The sequence below is a fragment of the Mus musculus genome, chromosome 13 (genome assembly GCF_000001635.26).
Source record: "Mus musculus strain C57BL/6J chromosome 13, GRCm38.p6 C57BL/6J".
Lineage (NCBI taxonomy): Eukaryota > Metazoa > Chordata > Mammalia > Rodentia > Muridae > Mus > Mus musculus.
Window position 1 is genome coordinate 90,498,615 of NC_000079.6, and position 26,551 is coordinate 90,525,165.

General features: G+C 38.6%; 1 long non-coding RNA gene across 1 annotated transcript in view; it reads right to left on the minus strand.

Annotated features, from left to right (window-relative positions):
* Gm35111 overlaps window positions 1-26,551 on the minus strand; it is an 82,416-nt gene that overhangs the window by 31,865 nt on the left and 24,000 nt on the right. The window contains exon 2 of the long non-coding RNA XR_382721.2: window positions 3,891-4,016. This is a non-coding gene — a long non-coding RNA (predicted gene, 35111). The remainder of the gene's footprint in view (window positions 1-3,890; window positions 4,017-26,551) is intronic.

The window sequence follows — 26,551 nt, forward strand, 5'->3', positions numbered from 1 at the left end:
GCAGAGTCCTCTGGATATAGGGTCATAAATCTCTGTGCATTGAGAGCAATAATAAAAACCCAAGGCTGATCTAAAATCCATATTATCAAGTTAAAACTCACAAGGGATAGGGATTAAAAGTACCAGACAAAACAAAATTCAAGACTGCTACAGCTTTTGTGAGAAATATTTGCTTTGTTGTTGTTTTCTTCCCCCCTCCATACCTCCCTTCCTTCTTTTTGTTGTTCTTTCTTTTGAAAACTTAAACACTATGTAGCTCAACCTGGCCTCAAACTTGTAACCTTCCTGAATCAGTCCCTGGGGTTGTTTAGATTATATCTGTGTCCCAGACTGCCACATTTGCTTAGTTTTGTATTTGAAAGTCAATTATAGGCATGAGAGATGGGAGAATTGAGGTGAATCCTATCACTGGTTACTTATCTTATTGTTATGACAAATTACATTGCAAAGGTACTTAGGGAAAGAAAGGTTTCTTTCGCCTCAATCATGGTAAAGAAACCTCTGTGGGGAGAATGTGAGGCAGCTGACCACATTGTGTCTATAGGAAGGAAGCAAAGAGAGATGAGTGTGTATTCTCAGCCAGCTTCCTCCTTTTTATTCAGTTCAGCACTGTAGCCCGTGGATTGATGTTGCCCACATTTAATGAAGCTCTACCCACCTCAATTCATATTCACCTAGAAAATCCCTCATAGACATGTCCTGGAGAGCCTATGATCCCATGGCTGTTGCGTGTGTCTTCTCACTCTGTTTCTCACCTCCTCAAACCAATAATCTTCACCTCCTCTGCATCCAGCCACCACACAGCCTCATCTCAGGCCTCACCATCAACCTTAATTGCCCTGTCTTCTAGTCTCAGGCATAGCCTGCTGTCCCAGAAACCTTGATGTCAATTTTAGTGTATCTGCTCTTCAATCTAAGACCAGTAGAGCCTCTGTTCCCCCTTCTCTTAGTTCATAACCATTCTTGTGAGTCCATTTCCTCCTCTGATTAGAGGAAACAGAGACTTTCAGTATTTTCCCACCAGTGCTCTTCAATATCAAATTGGTAAATTTGTGTACAAACTATATACTGTCAGAATTTTTTATTTTAGAAATCGATGTTTGTGTTGCTGACTTATTTTTTATTTTTTAAAAAAATCATTAAAGGGATGTTTATTTGAGATTGTGACAAACTTATTTTAATTTCTGAAATGGTTCTGAATACTTATGCTGTTTTTGTCCTTTGTGTTTGTTAGAAGTAGAATTCTCAGTCCTGACCTTGATGATAGATATCAAAATATTGATGGACTCTGCAAAGCAGCTAAGATGCGCCACATCCTGCCGTATCAAAGACTCAGCCAGGATTTAATCCTCCATGTAGGAGAGCAAGCACGTCAGCCTCTTCAGCATGAAGACTTGCTTTCAACTCTAATAAATGTTAAAATTACATGTATGTCAACAATGAATTATTTTAAAGTGAAGGTTGGTATTACTTATTAGTGACAAATGCTTAGTTTATATACCTATTTAAATATCTGTATACCTGGGACCACGTAAACATTCTAGAGGCAAGGTTATTGCAAGTGGGAAATGTTTAAGTCCTGCTCTCATAAGAACACCTCGCCCCCAGCTGTGATAACTATGTTATCCCTCTTTTCCTGCTGGGGATGCCACTAAACACACTCCAGGAGAGGAGCCCGGTAGATGACTCTATTTCATCCAATGCATGATAATGCTGACCTTTTCATCTTCTCAAACTGTCCTGTGGTTAACATTGTTGCCCTTCTTCCTGGATCCGCAACTCACCTCATAGCCTTTTCTAAAAGAGTAGGAAAGATTCCTTCTTGGTCACATAACTAAATGAGAACACCACCCCTCCCCCAGCCTTCCTCTCAGGACATACATGTGTGGTGCTTGTACTTGGTTGTGTACAGACAGATGTTCATGTACACATTTGTATGTGCAGAGGTCAGAGGAGGATGTCCTCCTCCATCAGTCTCTGCCTTGTTCCCTTGAGTCAGGCTCTCTCTCATTGAATATGCAAGTAGGCTGGGAGACAAGAAGTGTCTCCCTGCTGTAAAGTTGGATCCCTCATAGGAGGGATATGGTGATACTTCTCTTTTTCACTTGTGTGTAGGGATTTGAATAGATGATTTTCTCAAATTACTCCAAGACATTTTTTTTTTCACCTTCAAGATGGAATAGTAATTAAACCTACTACCATGGGCTTTTTGAGAATTAAACCCAACAGCATGTGAGATGTGCATTGAATCATTCCTGCAATCAAGAACATACTCGCTGGGCAGTGGTGGCGCACACCTTTAATCCTAGCACTTGGGAGGCAGAGACAGGCAGATTTCTGAGTTCGAGGCCAGCCTGGTCTACATAGTGAGTTCCAGGACAGCCGGGGCTATACAGAGAAACCTTGTCTCAAAAAAACAAAACAAAACAAAACAAAACAAAACCAAGAAAAACAAAAAACAAAAACAACAACAACAAAAGATCATACTCAGTGAGTTTCAGCTAATTCTTGTGCACTTGACTTTTCTCATCTTATAGAACGAAGGAAGGCTTAGGCATGCTATTCCCATAGGCATTTGCATCTGCTGTCTCCTTTTCCATTTACTATGCCAAACATTAATCCTATTTTGATTCCATCCTTAAAGTTCAGTTTTTCTCTACTACTGGTACTCTCAATAATTATCCTTCATTCTTTCAATGATTATCTACCATGTGTCTAAATGATGCCAGGAACTATTCTCAGTGATGAGGATGAAAAGATGAGGAATCAAGCCAAACCCCTGCCCACAAAAGCAATAAACAAGAGAAAACACACATTCTTTTTCTCAGAGCATGAGGCATTATGAAGACAATATGGTGACATAAGTGACCAAATGTGACTCTGCAGAGGTGGAAGATGATAGTCTCTTAGAAAGGATGATCAAGCATGTTCTGTTAAAAATGAGCCCCTGAACCAAAGTCACCTACAGGCTAGTAATTTTTATACATTTTTATACATTTTATACATTTTCTTGACTTTCCTTTATTGGCCCCCTCTCTCTTGCTCTTCATGCCTCCTGTGCATTATTACCAGATTTTTCTCTGTGCCTTGTAGTCTTGGCCCTCAGTGTTTCTGTGCTAGACTGGACTTTTAAAATATGCAATGAACCATGGACCATTCCAAAGCCAATGAAAATGTCCCCATTGGCTCTCTATTCCTCCCTTAGAAAGATACACTGAGTCCTCAATGAATTTGCCTCAGCTTACTTTTCTGGTGTTTTTCAGTCACTCCAACTCATGCCCTAGACTTTCCCACCAGGAAGTCATCATTGTACTCCACTTCATGCATCTGTTCATGATGTTCACTTGGCTCTCAGGTGCTCTCCACCTAACAATTCCTTAAACTAGCCACTATCTTTGAAAGTTTCCTCAAAAGTTGCCTGTATGTTTTACTGTGTACACTATCAAACTCACTTCTTGTTTTCTTGTTTGCTTTTCTGTTTGGACTCTGAGGATTGTGACTGGTTTCAGGGCTTCCTTTCCCACTACAGTGCCTTGAACATAATTCAAATGAAGCTGAGTAGGAATTAAACTCAGGTCTGATTTCAGAGCCTGTTCTGTTCCAAGCAAACTCTAAAATGAAAACCTAAGCTATGGAAAAAGGGTCATGATTTCCCAATCTGGCTTTGGTTCAAGATCTGGCTCACTTGTCCACATGTTGACTTTCTTGCTCAACCATGCATGACTGTCATCCCACTCCTGCCCCTGTGGGAATCCTATTGTCACACTTCACTGAATGTCACACTTTTCTCTCTGGCCTCATGATGGCTGTGTGCTACAGTGGTGCCAGTGTTCACTTAGTGGATCTGCTTCCTTACCTGGGACAAGCAAAATGAAACACTGAAAACTAACCAGAATTCCATATGTGCGGCTGAGTTTCTGCTGCTTGGAATGAATTGTGCTCATAACTGCAGCCTTTATTGAAGGAAACCAGGCAGCACATCCAGTAGACGAGGAAGGCAGAGTCGTGTGTATGAGCTGAATGAAAAGCAGAAAATGAGCATTAAGTTAGCAGGGACTCAGGACTTTAGTGCAATCTTCTTGGACCATTGAATACAGAATCTAGATACTCATTGATTCTATGGTTTACACCTAATACCAAGGGTAGTTTATACCCTAAAACAACAACAGGAAATCTCAGTCTCAGATATTGTCCTTTCTCACATGGCTCTTGATATGAAATCACTATCCTTGTGGATCTGAGAATAAGAATTTTCTGCAGAAGCCAGGCCCATTGCCCCTGTCATAGCTATAGTTTGAAGAAAACCCTGAAATGTCCCTCCCTCGCTGAGCACAGCCTGGTCCTTTCCTCTCTCTTCATTCATCCCAAGCTTGGAACACAGTCTGTGCTTATGGCCCACTAATACTGCATTCAGTGTGACTCTTGGAATCTACTTGTCAGTTGGTTTTGCCTTTGCATGCACTAAGAATGTAAAAAGTAAAAAAGTAAATTAGCACAAATAGAATGGAATGCTTTGTGTCCCCCACTGTACTTTGAAAAAAAATACAGTACAGGTGAAAGGTCTCTTGTAGGTACAAGTCCAAGTAGGAATTTTGAATTCTCCAGTCAGTATGAGACATGGGTGTGATGACACTTTACCAGAGGGTACACAGAGATAGCAGGATCCAGCATCTTCCTCCCCAACCCCCGCATGGAGCCGAGCAAAGCAGCAGGTCTCAGGGCTTATTAAGATGATCCTGAAGGAGAGGGCCTCACTTAGGCACATGTTCTCAGCCAATACCCTGAACTGACTAGTCCCATGTTTAGAGTTTGGCAGAAGTCTGAGCTCTCTGTGCCAAGCTTTCTTCTCTTTAATTGCTAAACCCATGTTTATTTGAAAGCAGAGTTAATCCATGTATTTCTGATTACCCATCAGAACTCATCAAAATGAGTCTCTGGGAAAAAAAATAACCTGTTTGATGTTAAAAAATTAATCTGAAGCCATCACTCTTGTGAACAGAAAATCGAATTTTGCCAGAAGCACACTGCTCCAAAATTTGAAAGACATTATCTTGCTCTTACACTTTATAAGAAATTTGCACTGCTTTTCTGTGGACTTGGCCTGACTTCATCCTTCTTTCCCTTATTTTTTTTTAATCCCTCATCCATGCTATTCTTTACTTTGAATGTGATGGTGAATCCTGTCATCTGCAATGAGAACACAGCTAAGAATTACATTGTGTAACTAGTAGCAATAAAAACCATGTTATTTCCTTTGTATGTCAAGACCTGGTTTCTAAATTCATGACAGATCATTTTTCATTCTCCTCTTACTTATTTTCTGAGTATCTTTTCTTCAACATTCATTACAACTAAACACTATCATCTAGTCAGTCAGCAAATATGAATGTAACAGTGTTGAAATTGTGACATATTTGACCCAGTAATGCTGCCTCCTTTTTAATGTAAAGCATTGATCACATGACCGCACCTATCTAGATCCAGCTCCCACATTCTCTGATTTGCCCATTCATTTTATAAGAGTACTGGTGAAAAATGAAATGCAAGGGTGCATTTTAAAACTGTTCTCATATATAGTATCTCACAAATGTCACTTCGATAAAATTTATTTGATAAGTTTGAAAATATGAAATTTCGTATAAACTTCTTGAAAGGTTTACTGCATCCATAAATATCATATAAATGCATTTCTGTTCTTCCCTCATTAAACAGTTTACATGAAAAGCACTTCAGTACAGTACTCCATTTGTTCTTTAGTAAATATAACCTGTGTAATGGTTCACTTTAATCTAAGGAGCATGAGAGTAGACCAAAGACACCACAGGTGTATTCATTTTCTTCCCTCAGAATAAAAGTTTCTTTGAACTCAGCCATCTGTTCAGTGCCATAGGAAAGGACTTCATTGTCTCCCACATCTGGATATCTTTATCCTGTTGAAAACTACAATTAGCACTGCAACCCAAACTTCCATTTGCACAAAGACCCTGCACTTCTCTTTGCTTCCCTGTGGTGCCAATTGCCTAACAATCCCTGGCGATGGGCAAGGCATGAGCTCAGGGGGCAGAAAGGAACTGACTTCGTATACAACTTCACTAGGCATTGCACTAACCTAGCACTTCTTGAGCCTCTCTCAGTCATATGGATGCAGCTCTAGAGCCTCCTGTGTGGAGATGATTCTAAGGTTAAGGCTTCCTAGGGCAGGGGAGCCTCCCCCATCAGATCACATGGGAAGATGCAGAGATGTGTGAAGTGACAAGGCCCAGGAGGAGATATGCCTAAGAGGGACCAAATAGCTGTCAAATGGAGTGGAAGAGCAAGGACTGTCAGTTCACTACCTGTCACCAAACCAAAGTGCCTTCCGGACTAAGACCGCACTGATAACAGTCTTCTGTCTCTGAGGATTTGTTTTGTTTGTCATATCAGACAAATGGAAAATCTCCCTGTTTTCTATTTTAGACAAATATCTTTTGGGTGTGATTATAAAAGTAACTTGCATGCTCTTTTCCAAAAATCCTGAATATACAAAGAAAATACAAAGAAGCAAACATAAATAACCCCGAAATATTGCTAACATTTTGAAATACTTTTCTCTACTATTTCTTCCTTGTGCATTTTTTTTTTTGCTATAATTGGAATTGTGGAATATGGAGATGCCACAGCTCTGAATTTGCATTGAATCATTATTGAAGCATGTCCTTGAGACCATTAGAGGGTGTACAAAACACAATTTGGGATGGGTACAGAGTCATTTTCTTTAATAGGTCAGTGTGGAAATGTTTGGAGATGGACAGGATCATAAGCTTTCCCTAATAACTGTAATCAGTCCTTGGATTTTCTTCTATTTTCCATTAGAATGTTTCCTGGGTCAGAATAGTGGAGCACAAACTGTTTTCTTTTTCCTTCCTTCCTTCCTTCCTTCCTTCCTTCCTTCCTTCCTTCCTTCCTTTCTTTCTTTCTTTCTTTCTTTTTATTTCTACCTTTTTCTCATATGTTACATCCAGACCATAGTTTCCCCTCCCTCCACTTCTCTCAACTCCCCTACCTCCTCTCTCCTCCAGACCAACTCTTCTCACATTTTCCTTCAGAAAAGAGCAGGCCCTTCAGTAATGCTATCAACCGAAAATAGCATAACAATTTACGATGAGACTAGCCACAAACCCCCATATCAAGGATGGGCAAAGCAACCCCGTAAAAGGAAAGGGGTCCCAAAAGCAGGCAAAAGAATCAGAGAAACAAGAGAAATAGATCTGGAGCCACCAGAAAACTCTAGATGTTGGACCACACTCCAGTCACTGTCTCCAAGGGAAAAAGCCATGAGTGCCATACTGCCCATTGGCCTTCCCCAATGTACTGCTGATCTTCTGTTCTTTTCAGAGAGTTAAGAAATGCTGTGATATACTGAATAAATGAAGAAATAAATATGAAAGAGAGCAAAGAATTCACAAGAAATAATTGTACAATACTATAATAGTGATAAAGAAAAATGTTGTCAAATATGATAAAATATTTACCTCAAAAAGATTTTTAAAAAGTGTTTATGCAGTAGAAGTGTGACAGTCAAAGGAAGAAAAACATGACGGGCAGTAAAGGAGGAAAAAATGAAAAATTGTATTGGTCACATTTACTGCAGTGCTACGTATACATAGGTGATAAGCTACACAGGTGCACACACGCACGTGTGCACACACACACACACACAGATAGACAGACAGACAGACAGACACACACACACAGAAACACAACAAAGACACACATATACATATACACAAGTGTGAACATGTATGCATGCACACACATGGATGTACATACACACATACCCAAACTCACACACACAGCACATGCACACACAGACACATACATACACAGACACACACAGATACACATATGCACAAATGCATAACACAAGCAGGACTAGCTAGCATTTAAAACAGGCTGTCCGTGGAGAAGCTGGAGATTATAATGGGGCAGAGTCCCACAAAGGGGATCTGCAGTTTATAGTTAATTAGATATATAGATATGTAGATGTATAGATGATATATAGATATTCAAAGAAAAATAGGCCATCAACTTGAAAGAGAGTATGGGGAGTTAGAAGAAGAAAAGGGAAACATGGTGTAATAAGAAATTGAAAAGAAAGCAAGAAAATAGAGACTCTCCTGATGTTTCTTTGTCTCTCCTTCCCCACCTCTTAAAAGCAATGGCTACCACCACTGCTCGGTGCAATCCATTAATTGCAAAGGACTAAGAAGCAGAAAATCTGAGCTGCAGTTTTAGTAAATTGCCATGCAATATTCTGCAAGTAATTTAAATTTCAAAATAAAAAGACAGGCTGGAAAGACAGTTCAGTCAACAAAGCATTTGCTTTGCGAGCAGAAGAAGCTGAGTAGATCTCCAGAAACTACACAAAGGGCAGAGTAAAGTATCATACCTGTGCTGAGCAGGCAGGGTCAAGGGCCCTGCTGCTCACTGGCCAGCCAGTCTTAGCCTAGTTGGTGAACCAACGCTCCTAGAGAATGAACCTGTCTGAAAAAGCAAGATACAAGCTGGAGAGAAGGCTTAGTTGTTGTAAGGATTTGTTGCAAAAGACCCAGTCTTAGTTTCCAGCACCCACATAACATCTAACAAAAATCAGAAACTACTTCTAGAGGATCTAATACACTCTTCTGATCTCTGCAGATACTATTTGCACATGTGGTGCACCCACATACATGCATGAAAAGCACCCATACACATAAAATAAATATTATTTTAGTTAAAATAAAAATAAAATTAAAATCAAGAGATGTGGACATCTCTCAAAGAATGATATACCAGGTTGAGCTTTGTCCTACACACATGCAGACATTCACACACAGAGATATGGATTCATACACATACATGTGCGACACATAGAAATGTGTACTCATGCACATTCATGTACCTCATATACACACATGTGCATACACATGGATATATACTCATGTACATACATAAATGTCACATAGAGATGTGCACTCATACACATTCATGTACTTCATATACACACATGTACAAATACATGGATATATACTCATGCATACCTGTTCAACACATATGCATGCACACACACATAGATTACATTTATGCATATTACATGAACCACTACACACACACACAGGGATTCACACGCATGCACATGAATGCACACATACCTCCCACATGCACACACACTAAAAGCAGTACAGTTGAATAGATAAACTTCTGTTTTTTTAGACAGACTACTAAGACTATGTTTCTCTTAATATTTAAGAATTATTTTATGTGCTTCAGTTTTCTCTCTTTGAAGAGAGATGAGAGTCCTTCCCTCACAAGATTGCCAGGGAGATTAAATGAAATAATCCTAATTACCTATGTAGCATAAAACATAAATCTTGACTGCCATAATCATTGTTGTTATCAGTAACTCTGATTTTTGCTCTAAAATAAAAGCATTCGGCGAAACAACTACTAGAGGCCCATACTATGATAAATGAAGAATTCCATTCCCTTAGCTATGGCTTTGATGTGTTAAATTTTCTTGAGCTGTCAGAGACTGGAGAATAATTAGGCAAGTTGCATCCAAGGACACAAAATTGAAGAAGTGTGAGCTGCAGAAAATTCTCATGACTGATGCCAAATCCATCACGGAGGACAAGAGACAGTGAAAATTGACCTTTCCTGACACCTCCAACATATGGCCTCCTCGCATCTTCCCAAATAACCTCTGAGAGAACAGAATGTGTGATGTTTCCTTTCCTCAAGATCAGGCACGGAAGCCTTTGCAAATGTGCTATTTAGAAATAAGTCTATGCATTTTAACATTTCAATTTATCAAATGTGCTGGCCTGAACCCTGGTTCACTTGTGTTAGCCACTGACTGGCCTTGATAACAATGTGTTGGGGACGCACTCTGTTCCCAGCTGGCCTTCTGATGTCATCTTCAGTGTCATAAAACTCTTTAGCGGTGGGCCCAGGTCAAGCTGGAGATTTCTCCCCTGCTCTAAGAAAATAGCATTGAATATTTTTGTCACTGCTGCCTGTATCTCATGTCTCACAGTTTCCATCTATCTCCTGGAGTAGTTCAGGAGGAGAAAATGTTCCTGTTTACGCTAATTCATGGTGACATCACCAATCTATAATTCAGTGCCCATCCTAGCCTACCACACTCAGAAAGCCTTGGATCATATCCTTGTGTCTATAATTTCCTTTATATCTCATCTGATTCTGTAAAGTCCATTAACTGATTTGGACTTGTGGTCAGGAGAACACATGGAGTAAAGACCTATTTTCAAAGTTTATCATATATTCTGGAATTTTCAAATGTCAGGAAATATACCTGAAATACTATTGTCAATGCTGTTTATTTTTGTTCAACTTCAAGCAAGTAAGAAAGAAAACAGCCACTAAAGATAGGATATAAAATATTTCAGTAACAAATACAATGTTATATTCATTAAGTCTCATCATGTTCTGTGATTACCCAAGATTCTTAACTTTTCACAAAATATTAAAAATTGTATTCAATTATAAAAACTCAGATATTTCAATGGAAATAGTTGTAAGTGAAGATTATATTTACTAAATTGCTTTTTATCAGCTCATTTTAAATATAATTTTGACCACCTCTGAAGCCAAACTAATTTAATATTATAAATAGAATAGTTCACAAAGCACAGCATATTAATGAAAACAATGACTTCAGTGAAAAAAAAAATCACCATGAATAGATGAGGGAACAGAACTGATATATTGACGTTTCAATATAAACGATGAATAAACAGTCATTAAATTCTAACAAGTTCCTATTACTGAATCCTAATAGTGTAAACAAGATACTTCTTACAAAGGACATGAATAAGAGAAGGGAATTAAGAGCCCTAACGTAAACAGAGGGGACCCACAGTGTACACACAGTGAAATGGAAGTTGCACATCACTGAAGTCCTCAACGTGTCCCAGCACTAAAGAGGAAAGTGACTTATACGTAAGTGCTGTTTAAACAAAATGGCACATCACTGCCCAGATCATCTGGAACTACCGCCTGCCACAGAGCCCTCAGCCCCAGGGTAGCACTGGGTAGAATAGGAGGCAAGGACTCCTAATGTTAGCAATGGTCATCATGAAAACACAGTACCACAATTATCTAGTCTTGACATAAGAACTCCTGCAGTAACTCTTTCTGAAACAATTGGCTTGCAAGACAACTGTGCCAGTCTCCAGCCTTGGGAGTTCACTGCCCAAACCGATTGTATTCGATACCAAGATGGAGGAAAGGAAGCATTCTTTACTGAGCGGGAGTTAAGGTCCCAGAGAGTCTTAGTCACCAGGGGGTAAATGTAGGTAAGGGAGAAACAATTCTTAATAAAGAAAACGAAGGTGTATGTGGAGCCTGCACAGTAGAACTGGGCACCATCACTATATGATATCCAAGGGGATGTAAAGGGTCATTTATGAAATGACAACATTTTTGACATTGCAATAGGAGTCATATTTATTAAAATAGTTAACATTTTCAGCCAGTAAGATCACATATATATTTTATTTTATTTTATTTTATTTTACACTGTGAGGTAGATATATTTCTAGGGGAAAAATACTTTGTGATTAAAATCAGTTCACTAAATGTATATGAGATAAAATATTTTGATAATTTTGCATCAAAATAATGTAAAAAGAATGTACACCTAAATTTTAATCATTTTTTTGTTATGATTCGGGGTGTGTTCTAGCACAACTAAGGACTCTCAAAAATATACTATGTTTTGCATTTTAAATTTACTATACATTTTAGATGAATTTTTGGCTTTTATGATTTCAAAATTCCAGTGGTAGTTTCTCTGAATCTTCTTACCAGCTCAGAAATTCATTTATCTTACAGTTAACATTTGTTCTTAAAATATCCTCCATATATAAGTACAGTAAGTGTATTGTAAATACTATTGTCAAGCGTACGTACGTTTTACAAAAACCCCAGTCAGCAGTGATTGACAGGTTGGTAGTAAAAATGGTCTAGGCAAGCAGCTAGTCTATGATGAGCTCTGGGAGTCAATTTACAGAGGAAAAACAGTGCAGAAAGCCTTACTCAGCCCTAGTTAATCAGGTTCATAATAAGCAATTAAATATCTGTAATTAAATCTCCATTTACTCGGCAGACCAGACTGGGACATTCAAATCCAGCCTTTCGGGTTAGTTATAAGCTTTATAAAAAACTGCATTCATTAATTCGAATAATAAAGAATGCAACAAAAACAATAAAAATCTAATTGTGTGCTTAAGAGATTTGGTGGCATTTAAGGTCTAGACAGGCTTAAGTGAACTCTGAAATTAAGACGCACCTGCAGAAATAAAATAACACTAAAATTAATATGCATTTATTTCTGTATAGGATGAGTGTGGCAGTGTGGGCAAGAAAGGGGTTTAAGTCTAAAACACCTGTGGGTATTAAAATGGTAATATGCCCCTTTAACATGATTTCTGTTGCTAGGAACAATATTTAAGACATGTGGAAGACAGAGATTTATAATACTATAAAAGTGTGATTGTTGGACTCTAGTAGCACTCTTAAATCTCAATAATATCTTATTATATAAAAAACAAAATGGATTATACAACTTTCCATCAAAAATAATAAGCATAAAATAAAATGGGTTTGAGTGAACATGCTGTTGATAAATGAGCGTGAGAGGCAGTGTGTCAGCACTCACAGAGAACCTCATATTTGCAGACATCTGAATCACAAGCTCAGGGTCCAGAAGCAACAATACAGCACCGTGGTTTCTGGAGCTTCCATTGGGTATGAAGACTGAAAACCTTCAAGGAGCTCATAGACAACCATCATAGCAACATACACACATCATAGCAACATACACACAGACCACTTTATGTCCTGTGATTTTTTCCCAGGCCTCAGATAGAGGGAGAGGGCAGTCATTATTATTATCTGTGCTCTTTCGGTGACAAAAGCAAAGCAATATGGGTTTGGGGGGTTGGGAAAACAGTCTGCTGTGAAGTGAAGAGTTAGAATTTGCACTAATATAAGCAGATCTATATGATACATTAGCCATAGGTTAGCAAAAAATGCACACAACAGAAGTCTAAACTCTAAAAAGTAAGTATAACAATTTTAAACATAAGAAAAATAGATGCTTATTTGCAACTTCCTCTGGGATACATATTCAATATATTATAGATCCAGGATGGAAGATATGGAACTCAGCATCTCAAGTTAAGCCCATAACATTAACCAGCACAGGAGCCATGCTCATCCACTTGCCAAGCTTTTGGAATCTGATGCATCACTCAATGGTCGTGTGTTTTGTTTTCCCCAAATAATAATGGCCACTGTGCAGAAGATGTGACAGAGCTTGCTAAACATTTGACTTAAAAAAGAACTCTGTGAATGGCGGGTTCCCCCCCCCCCCTCAGTCCCATAGGTAATTCACCCAAGGCTGTGAGGGTAGAGCACTGGTACCCCAGAGACCCAGAAGCAGGACATGCATTTTCTATTTTCATGTATTTTATTATAAGTCTGCTTGTACAGCATGCTGGCCCTGTGCAATATTCACAAGAGTCATTTTTGTCTAGTTACAAGTATTTGTTGAGGTATGTTTATTTCTGTGCCCAAAATCCACACAACATAAATGATAAATGCACATAGCTGGCTCCCTGGCCTTCCCTAGGCACTCCTTTGAAACAATGGCTTCCCATGAACTGTGAAACAGTTGCTCATCATCTTACTACTTATTTCTGACACACGTCAGAAAAGAAGAAAGCTTTTTGAGGGATGAGATGTGCTGACTTAAGTAAGTCAGTGTGTTTTGTAAACAATGGCAATCCAAGGGATTAGTCAAATTTACTACAATTTGGAAGCCATGCTCAAATCATACCACAAACCCTTAGTACAGCAGCTGGCAGTGGTATTCAGGAGATGACAATTGGGCCTGACTGATCTATCTTCCTTGGTGGTTCTCTACTCTGTTCTCACAGGCTTTATTGTTTTCTGTGACCTGGAACATATTGTTAAAGAGAGTATAATCTACGTATTGAGTCACTGCAAAGCTCCAAATCATTAAAAGCATTTAACTCTTCACAAGGCAGCGACTTAGTAAGCAACCCCACAGCCAAACACATATTACGATGGAGTAATTTACATTTTGAAATGTGTGAGATGTGTCTTGATGTTTGAAGACTATACAATGCAAGATCTTAATAATTGCTGGTAAAAAATCATTTATAATCACAATAATCACTTGTAGCAATATTAATAATAATAATAATAAAATTGCCTTTGAGGATCTTCCAGCTCCAGCAAAACTGAAAGTCATCGTCCTTGGCTGGGGAACAATAGAATCCAGGGGCAAGAACTCACAGTGGGTCTTTGAATTATTCATGAGATCATACATGCCATTCACATCTGTATGTTTAAAAAAAGCCAAGAGAGTGTAATAGCACATTAGTAATGTAAATTAGAAAAAGACATATTTTATTTTGGTTTAGTGAAGATTTTCCTAAGTAAACCCAAATAGCATCCTTACTAGACATGTGCCAAAGATCTTTTATTCTTCACTGTTGCTAGGATGCGTTTTTTTCTGGACCAAGTCATCATTTAGGGGATCACTGATTGGATCACTCTCAGACATAATATGATACATACACAAACAAGGGTACACATTGTTTATGAATATACTCAAAACCACAGGAATGAGAAATCAAGAAAAAATAAGGCAAATATTAAAATCTACCACTGGGGAGTTTTATCCTATCATTGCAGTTTTATTATTGTCTGAATTTACATAAAAGCAAAAACTCGTGGAAGAAAATTGCCTCACAACCCCAGATTCTATTTTATTCAACAAACACAAGCTGAGGGGTAAGGAAAGATGACAAGGAGATACTCAGAAAACCATGGTTAACACATCCTCATATCAGACAGTACCAAGGCCAACCAAGACTTTCAAAATGTTTTGTAATACAGTAATATACACTCATATACACAAAATAAAAATAATTTTAAAAATACTTTACAGGATAATTTTGGTTGTACATGATATTTCTAATATATACTAACTTTAGGTCTTGTCTTACTCCACTGAATTCTTGAAGGATAAAGGAAAGTTAAAAATTTAGACATTTAATGTTTTGGGCTTATAAACATAAGAACAAAAGAACAAAAACATCTCTGTCTGATACAGCATCCCTTTTCCTGATCTTTTAGTCCATCTTTCGTCACTTCTACCATCACTAGGAGGCTCACTATTTAAAGGGCCCAGTCCTGGTCACTAAACAAAAGCAACAGATCAACCCAAAGAACTAGAGTGTCTTCTTTGGTGAGAGGAAATGCTATTTGAGAAAAGTAGCAAACAAAGGAAATCTCTGACAAATGAGTCATGAGAGGGAAAGGAGTCTCCCAGCACGGGGTGTTCTTGTGGCTCCGTTATTATTAATTGTGAGGACACGCTTACTCATGTCTTGTTCACTCTTGCCTCTACCATCACTGAGCTCATGTTACATTTATCCTAATGAACCAAGCCCACCAGAGATACACTGTGCACCACTTTAACGTGAACAGATTAGTCAGAGGAATTTTTATTTTGTTGGTCAGACTGGTCATCTCTGGGGACTTCTTGCTTTAGCTATCATTGTTTAGACTTTGAAATAAATGTGCAATGTATTTTCTAAGCCTATGACTAAGATTTAGAAAAAGTAGTATAAATTTCATATTGCTCAAATTATGAAATCTATCTACACTTCATTTTTATAAGGCACATGAAGACTGTGCTTGGTTTAAACAATTTCTTCTGACCACAGTAAGCTCTTGTGATGACCTTAACACGCACATCATAACTCACAGTTTGCAAGTGGGAACCAATGCTTCAGGTTGAGATGCTTGCAGAGAGGGATTTTTGCATTCTCTAAAGCATAAAAGTAAGCACAAAGCAAAGAGTAGCTGAGATGATTGGATGTTTGTGACACTGAGCCTTGAGGTGCTCAGATTTGGTGAAAATATTCTTCTAGTTGTGTCTGGGAGGTCAGTTCTGGATGAAATTAACATTTGGATCTGTAGACCCCCAAAAGCAATAAAGCAGTCTTCAGAGAAGATTCATCTGGCCTACTGAAAGCCTGGATGAATAGGTGAGCAAAAAGAACTCCAGAGCTCCATCTGTAAGCTGCAGCATCAGTTGCGTCTCTTAGACTCTGACTCAGACATGATATTATATCCTGAGCTCTCATGGGTTTTAGGGCTTTACACTCAGATGTGAAACCACGTCACTGTCTCCAGTCTGCAGACTCTAGGTTTGTTTGTTTTTTGTTTTGATTTTGTTTTTGTCCATTTATAAGAAAATGTCTTCCTTGGAAGCCCACGCTATTTTCAAAGTTTTGGTAATCCTCTTGCCTTGGCTTCCCAAATGCACAGATTACTGAAATGTGGCATTACATTTGTCTTTAACTACAGATCTGAAACCTCTCAGACTGCAGAATTGCACGCAACAAGCCTCTTTGACAAATCGACTGCTATGTATATCTTGTTGTCTCCATGTCTGTGGAGAAGCTGGACTAGCACAGAACATATGGAAAATAGGATAATCTTCTACATAGATATTTTCAAAGAATAGCAAGAAGCCAGTTGTGGCTATCAACCAATGTTTTAACAATACATATGCTCAGTGTTCAGATTGGAAATTTTATGTGACTTTCTACTACATCCTAAACTCCTTGGGAGGGCTGAGGAGTCTGAGGTGGTATGGGGCAAGTCCAGGAGGAAGAATATTAACCTTGTTCCTAAGACAGTCCACTTTATACAGCTTATATTCTCAAGTCCTTTAGTGCTTGATGACCACACTGAAGAAAATGAAATAAAAGCAGGATATCAGATGCAAACTAGCATTATGTATCTGACTTGCACCGCAGTGACAATGTCTACTGTATTTTCTATTCCTGTACAGAAGATGTTACTGGTCAAGAAATACCCCTTTTCTAATATTAATTTAGTCTGATAGTATTAATTTCTGATAACATATTAATTAATTCATTCAAGTTAATAACGACATGTTATTCACTATTTTCATTGCCTTTTGTTGGTTTACTTTTCCTTAAGCTTTACTTAAAGTGGCGCTGTCCTTACATGTTCCAAGCACAGAGTAAAATAGATGTATCACACAAACTACAATCTCTGTTGCTTGCTCCGTAGAGTGCCACAATTTTTTTCAACTGTAGGCTTCTATTTCTATAATGCTTATATCAGACACAAGGGAGCAAATTCTTGTTCTTGGGTGGGGGGCAGGGGTTGAATAAAGGTCTAGGTTAGCCTGCCCTCTAGTGTGGCTTACTGATTTCTGGGGAGAGAAAAAAAATGCAGCATGTCCTAGAAGCTGATTGTGCAATTCTGTTGGGTTGGCAACCTGCCATCAGCACCAGAACACTGCACAACTTCCTCCTCTTTGGGAGCTACAGGCTTCAAGCATTAGGTCACATTTGTAACCCAGTTTTGAGCAGAAACACACTCTAGACACACCCTATGCCTGCCTAAGCCAGTGTCACATGGTTATCCTTGACTGTGGCTTTTGTCATTTCCTCCCATTTAATGATAACACACAATGAAACTAAATAAAGGGACAGACTTCTTACTACAGGAACTCGGGGATTTACAGAGTGCTTCTGAGGGGAATTTGGTCTCAGAAATGGTACTGGTTTAGGCTGATCTCTCTGAAGCAGTCTGCCTATGTGTCTCCTTGGCTGGCCCTTCTGAATGTGAGGCTACAGCCAAATGGCTCTGAGGCTGCACTCCAGGATCCATGTTACCACACCAGAAGCATCTTTGAGATTTGGTTTTACTTCTTCGTTCAAATTCTGCTCAAAATTAAACTGCCTTGGAGGATAGTGTTTAAAATTTTTTGATTTATATTTAGCTACACAAAATGAGCTCCCTTTAAAAAATGAAAAACTAATTGCTATATTTGCTTAAACCTAGAAGTGCCCTGGTTATAGATCAACTCTGAAGTTATTTTAAACATGTTACTGCAATGCTAAATTTCAAACGCTTTTTCAGGATTTTGTGCATATGTTCAGTTGGGATGCTCAGAATTCCTGGCTGATGGGAATTTAACCAGTGCCTGCCTGTTCTTCCTAACCCACATACATAACATACATAACATACATGTTCTGGACTCATTTGTCTAAGAAGTGAGAGTCTTCCATTTTTAAGCACTCATAATTTAAAGAAAGTCTAGATGTTAGCCTTTACAATAATAACAAATAGAGCAATAATCTTTAAAACCACCCATAGATGTAAAATATTTTGTATGTATGTATGTGTGTGCATATATATATATTCTACAAAATATGCCTTCTTTCTGTTCTCAAATCATTAGTCTACTAAGGCTGCATGCAAGGACTAAAGTGACATAACAGCCTCTGGAGAGCACCACCATTCATCTTGGGCATCGGCATTTCCTTAAGATGAGTTCTGTCATAGTAGGCATATGGATATAATTGTGTTGTCCATTTCTTCTTGTCTGGCAGTAATACAACCAAAGCAAATATAAAGACTTGAGGGTTTAAGAATCACAATCAGATGAGTGGAAAGGAATTGAAGAGAGACAACACAAAGCAACAGACTCCTAGGCGACAAGATATACCTGTATGGCAGTTGTCCTCCATTCTGGAGCCTTCATTGTGTCATTTGTGATAAGCATGGCATGGACCAAGTGTAATCAGAGGTATCTGATTTTCATCCCCAAACTGCCTGTTCTAATTGTATCTGTCCCATTCTCACCACATCTGTGTGTTTCCATATATTTTAGATACAAAATATAACAGATTAAAGTTTGCCAGTGCAGGCACAATGTTACCCAAACACCATGTTCTCACTGGCTCTGGTTCCCATTCTAATCCACACCCTTGGCATGTTTGCCATTTGCTGTATTGATTTTTCAGCTTGTGTTCTTTGCTCAAGTCTCTGAAAGACATCATAAATGTAATCACTGTCATGAAGAGGAAAATGAAACACTGCAGACCTTGTGATTGGTGCATTGCATGTTTTTGTCACAGCATCTCAAATACACGTGAGATTCACTGATTCCCTATCAGTGGCTCCCTTTTGCCCCTCTAGTTTGCTGACATGTGATTTTCCAAGTCATTTTTAGAAATCTGAAACCTGTTAGAGATTGCAGATGCTAGGCTCTGCATGGCTGCTATCGTTTTGGCAGAGTCTGCTCTTTCAAGACAACAAAGGCAACACATAAAAATCTGCCTTCTCTGACTCTGTCCTTAAAGTCTCTGTGGATGCAGGACACTTAAAACACTTCTAGACATCCAGGTCTAGACTGGACCTTTTCTTCCTTTTTACTCAACAGAGTACAAGGGCTTTTGCCTTGGAACTCACAAGCTTATTCCCATTACCAGCTTCTACTATGAATATAGTTTTGTCACCAGTTCAATATATGTGACTCTTTTTAAATAATACTAATTATGTAGATGTCAGAGCTGGCAGTAGGAAAACCAGTTCTTGCCTGTCTACTTTGAACCCCAGCTCTGGCTAAGTCCCTTAGTCTTCATGTAACTTAACTCAACTTGTAACAAGAAGAAAAGGAAGGAGGAAAAGAAAGGAAAAGAGAAAATAAACTACAAAAGAAGTGCAGCTACATATGCAAAGAGATGAAAAGAAGTCGTCAGACTTGAGGCTGAGGGAAATGGAGACCTTCGAGTCCTTCAAGCTCGGGTATGATTTTAATGGAGAAAAATGGAAGAGACAGAAGTGGGGCAGGGATATTAAAACCAAATGTGGAACAAGAAGAGTCAGAAATGCTGAGGAGCAGCCAGAAGTTCTGTGTTTCAGATGTACAGCAAGTCCCGCCTAAGAGATGGAGTCACAAAGGTAGCCTGTGGTACAGCCTGAAAGGATGGAATGAAGAGAGAGATCCGTACTCTACCAGAGAGCAATGAAGAGGGGAAGTGATGTTTAAAGGAACAGAGTAACTCCCAGACAGACAGATGAAATCAGCAGATATATTCAAGGAGAAGATGAATGGGAAGAAAGCACAGCATGTATGCAAGGAACATTCGTTTACCTATTATCTACTTTTGTGGAAATGAGTGAGAATTTGGGGGGTGGGGTTGTTGTTTGTCTGATAGTCTCGGAACCACCTCTTTTTGTGCCTCAAACACTGTTTCAAACAATTCTATTTTCTATCAAGAGAAAGTACAATGTCCTTCAAACACAATGCCATGGCTCTCTGAGCCTCTGTTTTAAAGCAGCTTGGCTTTTCTTGCCCCTTGGCTCCTAACATGATTTGTCACATGCTCTTACACAATCATTTAAAATACTGAATTACCCATAGTGTTTCCTGAAAATAATGGATTTCAGTGACTTTCAAATATTAGTGCCCCGTTGTTACTAGTGCAAGTCCCAGCCAGAACTGTGGGAAAATGTAGATTCTGGTCAAGTAGGTTATCATGGTGGTGCATACAGGTGGGCTGTGCTGAGAAGGCAGAGCTGGAAGACCAAGGCTTATTGTTATTTTCAGTCTTCCATTTGTAATCTCATGATTATGCATAGAACAATCCTCTCTTGAATGCCTTAGTCCATGATCATTACATTTCTAGAATATGATTCATTTCAACCACTTTCACACCAACATAGCAGAAGAGCTGGTGAAGGGCATGGACAGAGATTTTAAAAAAAGTTGTCCATTCAAGCAAAAAGATCTATATCCTTCATCTACCAAATCGAAAGACAGATTTGAGAGAATTCTACATTTGAATAGAAAACTGAAACAGGAGAGATATCATTTGGAAGGGATGCAGGCATTATGAGACAGTTGCCCTCGAGTCTTCAGTTGTTTCAAAAGTGGTAATCCTCAAGTTCTAGACAAGCCTCTAGACTGATTTAAGGGCCACCTTGGGTTTTAGCAATGGGAACATATAATATAAAAGACAGTGGCTACCGTTCCTGGCCCAGCACCAGGATCAGAATACTGGTGAACAAAGGTCGTGTGACTCCTACATGCTTGGTGATGGATCAGCAGCAAGATTTCATCCTATGTATTCTGTGAGTGGGAGTTACTTTTTTATTGCCCTGATAAGATACCACAACCAAAGCAACTTGTAGAAGATAAAGTTTATTGAAGGTCACAATCTCAGAGGATGATGAGTTCATAACCATCATGGCAGGAAGCATAGCAACAGACAGGCAGGCTTCACACTAAAGCAGTGCCTGAAAGCTTACATGTTGAGACAATAATCAATCATGAGGCAGAGAGAGAGAGAGAGAGAGAAAGAGAGAGAGAGAGAGAGAGAGAGAGAGAGAGAGAGAGAGAGAGAGAGAGAGAGAGAGAGAGAACTAGGGGTGGTGTGAGCTTTTAAAACCTCAAACACAGCCCTAGGGACACACTTCCTTCAACAAGTCCACACCTCTTAAACTTTCCCAAAGAGTTTGACCAACTGGAGACCAAAACATATGAACCTTTAAGGACTATCCTCATTCAAACCATCGCAGCACAGACGAGCTTATCGTCATCATGCTTGTATAGTCTCAGGAAAGAATTACTGACAAGCAGAAATCATATCTTTTCCAAATAACCACACAGGAAGAAGATCCTCAGAGAATCATCACATTGTCCTGTGCTAGCACGGAGGATCACACAGTCCCCTGAAGAGAACCAAGAACATAAGCTAGTGTTGGAGCATAATCACCAACAGCACGAATAGACTTAAGCTTAAGACTCAAAAGACAAAAGAATTGAGGAAGATGCTCTAAAACATCAGATACCTGAAGAATGAGACAGGGTTGGAAACCCTGCTTGCCAAGTCTGTCAGTAGTGCTTTGAGATAATTTAGAAACAATCAATAGAAACTACAGATCACACAGATGTGGGTGGAAATGCAGAGAAGACAAGACCAGTGTTCTGATCCTGAGGACCCAACCACCTGGAGAACCATCAGAGAGATTTGAACTCTCTTCATTCCCTGCATTTTAGGCTGTACTACCCCTGAGAGCTTTCAATAAAATAAAAAGACAGATATGACTCAGGCAAATTATTTAACCTCTTTATGTCTCGGATTTTAGCTGAAGAATGGGAATAATAAAGCTTTCCAGGTTTATTAAGGGCACCGCGTTATTATTTATAAGTCACTTGGAGCACTGCCTTGTACAGAATAAGTGCTACTTAGGCGACTGTTAAAAATATGATGTCTGAATTTTCCAGAGTTTTCTATGTGTATAGAAAAATTCAAGCTAGAAGTCTCAATAGTTTCACAGACCACCAGAGTATTGGAGCCTCTCTGTGCAACTACCATATTTTTAAGAAACTCCTATTCTCTTTACCTTGAGAACGGGGCAGAGAGAAATGTAATTTATTCTACCTCAAATATTAGTCCTTCTTTCTGTCTCGTGCATTTGAACTCTTAGTTGAGATCATGCTCAAATGCAAAGTGCCTCTTATTCAAAGGCCCTTTGCCATTACAACCCAAACCTAGCTATCTGATGTGCTGTTTACGGCTGGCTGTAATGGAACACATTGAGATAAGATTTCTTTTCCAGTCTCTCCCATGATCTCAGTTCCACTCTTTCCCACAAAGCACACATATACAGATGACTGTCTGCCCTTGTTACACTGGAAGTTCCTTGTGGTCTTAGATTGTGTCATTTTCAAAGTTCTGTCCCTCAAAAGTGAGTAGCACAGAGTTGATACAAATTGTATACTGATTATGGCTTTGTTAAGCAAACCTATTCAGAAAAAAAGTTGAGAAATGACAAACCTCTTTAAGTAAATGAATAACTAGTCTCCTTGTAAAAACCAGAAATGGTCTGGCGAGGCTATCTGGCTGTGCCCTCCATCTGGGGTAGTGTTTGAATCACCTGTTTTATCAGAAGACTAAACTTTTAACCTCAGCCCTACACTACAGGCTATCTAGGGACATAAATGGAGCCATGTGTCCTTGCCACCCTAACAAACAACAGGCTTGTTCTTTCAACTGCTTGAAACTCTTGAAGTTTCACATGACTACAGACTCTTAGAAGTTTTAAGGATTTTTCCACACCCTCCCGTCAGTCTTCTTTCAAAATAAGTCACAGCCAGCTGCAGTTAGTACCATGTATAATTGAAACATTTAACTTTGTTTTCTAGTAACAGGAAACCTGAGCTGGAAATCCCTAAGGAACATCTATAATATCAGATGTAGTTAAAGCAGAAAAGGGCTCAGATACCAGCCGGTAGGAGGAAGACCCATAAAAACAAACGTAAAGAAAGGGGCCAGTGTGCCCCTTCACCTTAGCACAGGACATTGAAAAAACAGCTGCAGATGAGGTCAGGCAGTGGGTACTACCCAGGGCGATTTCATCTGGGGTGAAAGTGATGACTTTTGTTTTGTTGCCTTTTTGTAGTTCCTATCTTGTTCTCTCTGTGTCCTCCCACATTGCCCTGGTTTGTTTGTTTGGAGCTGTTACTTTGTCTCTGGCTCCTCTTGGTGTTTTGTAACTACTGATGACTGCTCACACCCTTTTTGCTTCCAGATCTCCCTGCCCCTTGGGAGACGCCATCAGACTCTGGCTTCACCAACAACTGTACTTTCAAAAGGATTAGCCAGATACCCTCACCTAGACTCTTCTGTTCCATTTGGGGTTTGGTTTTGTTTAGAGTTTTGTTGTTGCTGTTATTTTTACAAGGAAACTACTCATTTTAACACCTGGAAGATGAGCTTAACAACCTGAGTTCAATACTAGTAACCTATGATTTAATGAAAACAAACTCCTCAAAGTTGCCCTCAACCTCATCCCCATGCACTCAAGCCCTCCCACCCCACCCCACTCCCCCCCCCCACACACACACCATGTAAAAAACACATCATAAAAAGGAAACCTTAAAATCACATTTCCAACCATAAAATTGCCTTCCGAGTGTAGATTTTTCAGTCTATTGAGTACTGTCTAAAGTTTTCATCTTGAAGATGCAAGGAAATATCTTTACCTCCTATCATTGAGAAGTCTCTTGGTTCATCCTGGCCCTTCTTTTTCCTCATCTCTTACCGCCCTTCCTCTTGCATCTACTCTGTCACTCAAAGCAAACTTGCAAACATCCATCCTTCTATCCCACATCCCTCTGTACTTGCTGCACTTTCTGCCTCAATGCCTCCACTGTCATCGTTGTCTAATCCACGCCCAGCTACCTCCCTGCACAGTTCAGAGTTCATCTCCTCCATGGTATCTCAGCCTTCCAAATCTGTTGGTACTTCTTTCCTATCTCAATCGTTGTCTGTGATCACTTGTGTGAGGTGGCCAGTTTTCTCCATTATGAATACTATTTTAACTTTATATTTAAGAGGTATGGGGAGGGAACATGTTAGGAATGTGTAATCCTCCTGACATAAAAATTTCCCCTTTTACTGCCTATTGATGATATATGATGCCATCATTTCTATATTTTAACAGTGTTTAACTATTGAGAACTTTCCCTTTGCTCTTGCTGATATATTACTTCATGGATCTATTCATGACAGTAGGGATTTATTGATTCTTACTCTCACCAATTGATTACAATCCATTATGTAATTATTTTGGGTCCTAAAGGTATCTTCAGACAACTCAGTGAGACCTCTACAAATTGGCTTCACTCTCCTTCTGATACAGAGCATTGTTTGCTACATATTTCTTTGTTTCTGGCAGGCACAAAAGTGTATCTTGGACCTACTCCATACTTTCCCTTGCTTAGAACTGAAATCAGCCACGCCTTCTGGTTCTTTATTTAAAACCAGCCTAACTTTATCCAGACTCAATAAATTCACTAATTTAATCTCTGTAGCCAAATCTATGTAGTTCACAGTTTTGTAACTACCACTTTGTTCAAATCATCTCATTTTAAAAACAAAACAAAACTACTTTTCTGGTTGATGTTCATTCTTTGGTTGTGGCAAATAGACAACAGTTGATCTTAGAATTCTATAGGCCTCCTAGTTATAGGATTTTATAAGGAAATATCTAACATTAGAAAACTCGTGAAGAAAACTGATTAAATCATAGTTTTGAATCCTGAAAATTCAAATAGCATAGTGTCAACTTTAGCAAGGGCACTATTGTATCTATACCTCATATAGATGACATACCAGAGAGCACAAAGAAGGTGGATGGTCTAGTTTACATAGCAAGACAGGAAGCCAGAAAAGGGAGGATTTAAATTCATTCTTTTATTAACACCCTGTGTCCTCAGGACTAACGCTGGATCTCATGAGAGTTGCCTTAATCCCTTTTGGGGGTCATTGTACTCTGCAGTCTAGTGTTCTCCCACTATGTCAGAACTCTGATAGTACAAGTTGTTAACATTGCCACACTGGAGACTGAGCTACCAACACATATGTCTCTGGGCAGGACATCATATCCCTATCCACAGCATGAAATCACATAGTGTCCATTCTTTTGTGTCTGGCTTCTTTCACTCAGGGTTATGCTTGAGAGTTATCCATGTTGTATTCTGTTCCTCTTGTTGAATAATATCCCAATGTATGGATGGATATATTACTGTTGAGTCTCGGTTATTATGAAAGAAAATATTATGAATATTTATGACCACATCTTGATGTGGAGATAGGTTTCATTTCTCTTGGAGATGTACATGCACTAAGTATTTGACTTTTAAAGAAATTACCTAGTTTTATCCAAGGTGCCTACCATTTTAAGTCTTTTTAACTTCAGCTGTTCTAGTACCTTAGAATATTCTATTATAGTTTAATGTGCATTTCTGTAATGATGCTGAGGTTTTGTTTGTTTGTGCTTTTAGACAATCTACTACTCTGTAGCCCAGATTAACCTCAAATTCAAAACCTATATTATTTTGTTTCTTGCCTGATAAGATACCAGGGTGACCTAGTATGCCTGACATCAAGCATATTTTGATGAGATTATTTTTCTTTTGTATCTCTTATTTCTTTCTAATTTCCTAACCTTTAAATTAAGTTGAAATTTTAAGTTATAATTGACATGAAGCATTATTTATATATGCTGGATATACAACCTTCATCAGATAGATTTTTTAAAAATAGTGTCTTTCAAGTATTCTTCACCTTTCATTTTTCAAAACCACTCCCTTTGAAAGGCAAAAGATTTAATTTTGTTGAAGTTCAACTTATCTATTTCATTTCATTTTTTATATTATTTCTTAAATGATTTTTCTTACTTATATCACAAAGGATTCTTCTGCTTTCTTCTGGAAGCATTGAGGTTTTAGCTCTTAGGTTTAGGACCATTGCATTTTTCATGGTGATATTCCTCTAGTGTATTTAGTTTGCGTTTTTATCCAAATATTCTAACATTTGTTGAAAATTTGTTCTTTCCTACTAAATTATCAACTTTCTCAAAAATCAGTTGACCATTTTCACCAGTATATCACTCACAAATACATATACACATTTTATTTGTACTATATCAAGTCATTGTGATCTAGATTATCTATGTTTATATTAATTTACATTGACATTGTAACTTTGGAAATTATAAAAATAGTGTAAAATTTTCTTCTTTATCCATTCTAAAACTTACTTTAGCTATTCAACTATTGTTAACACTTCCA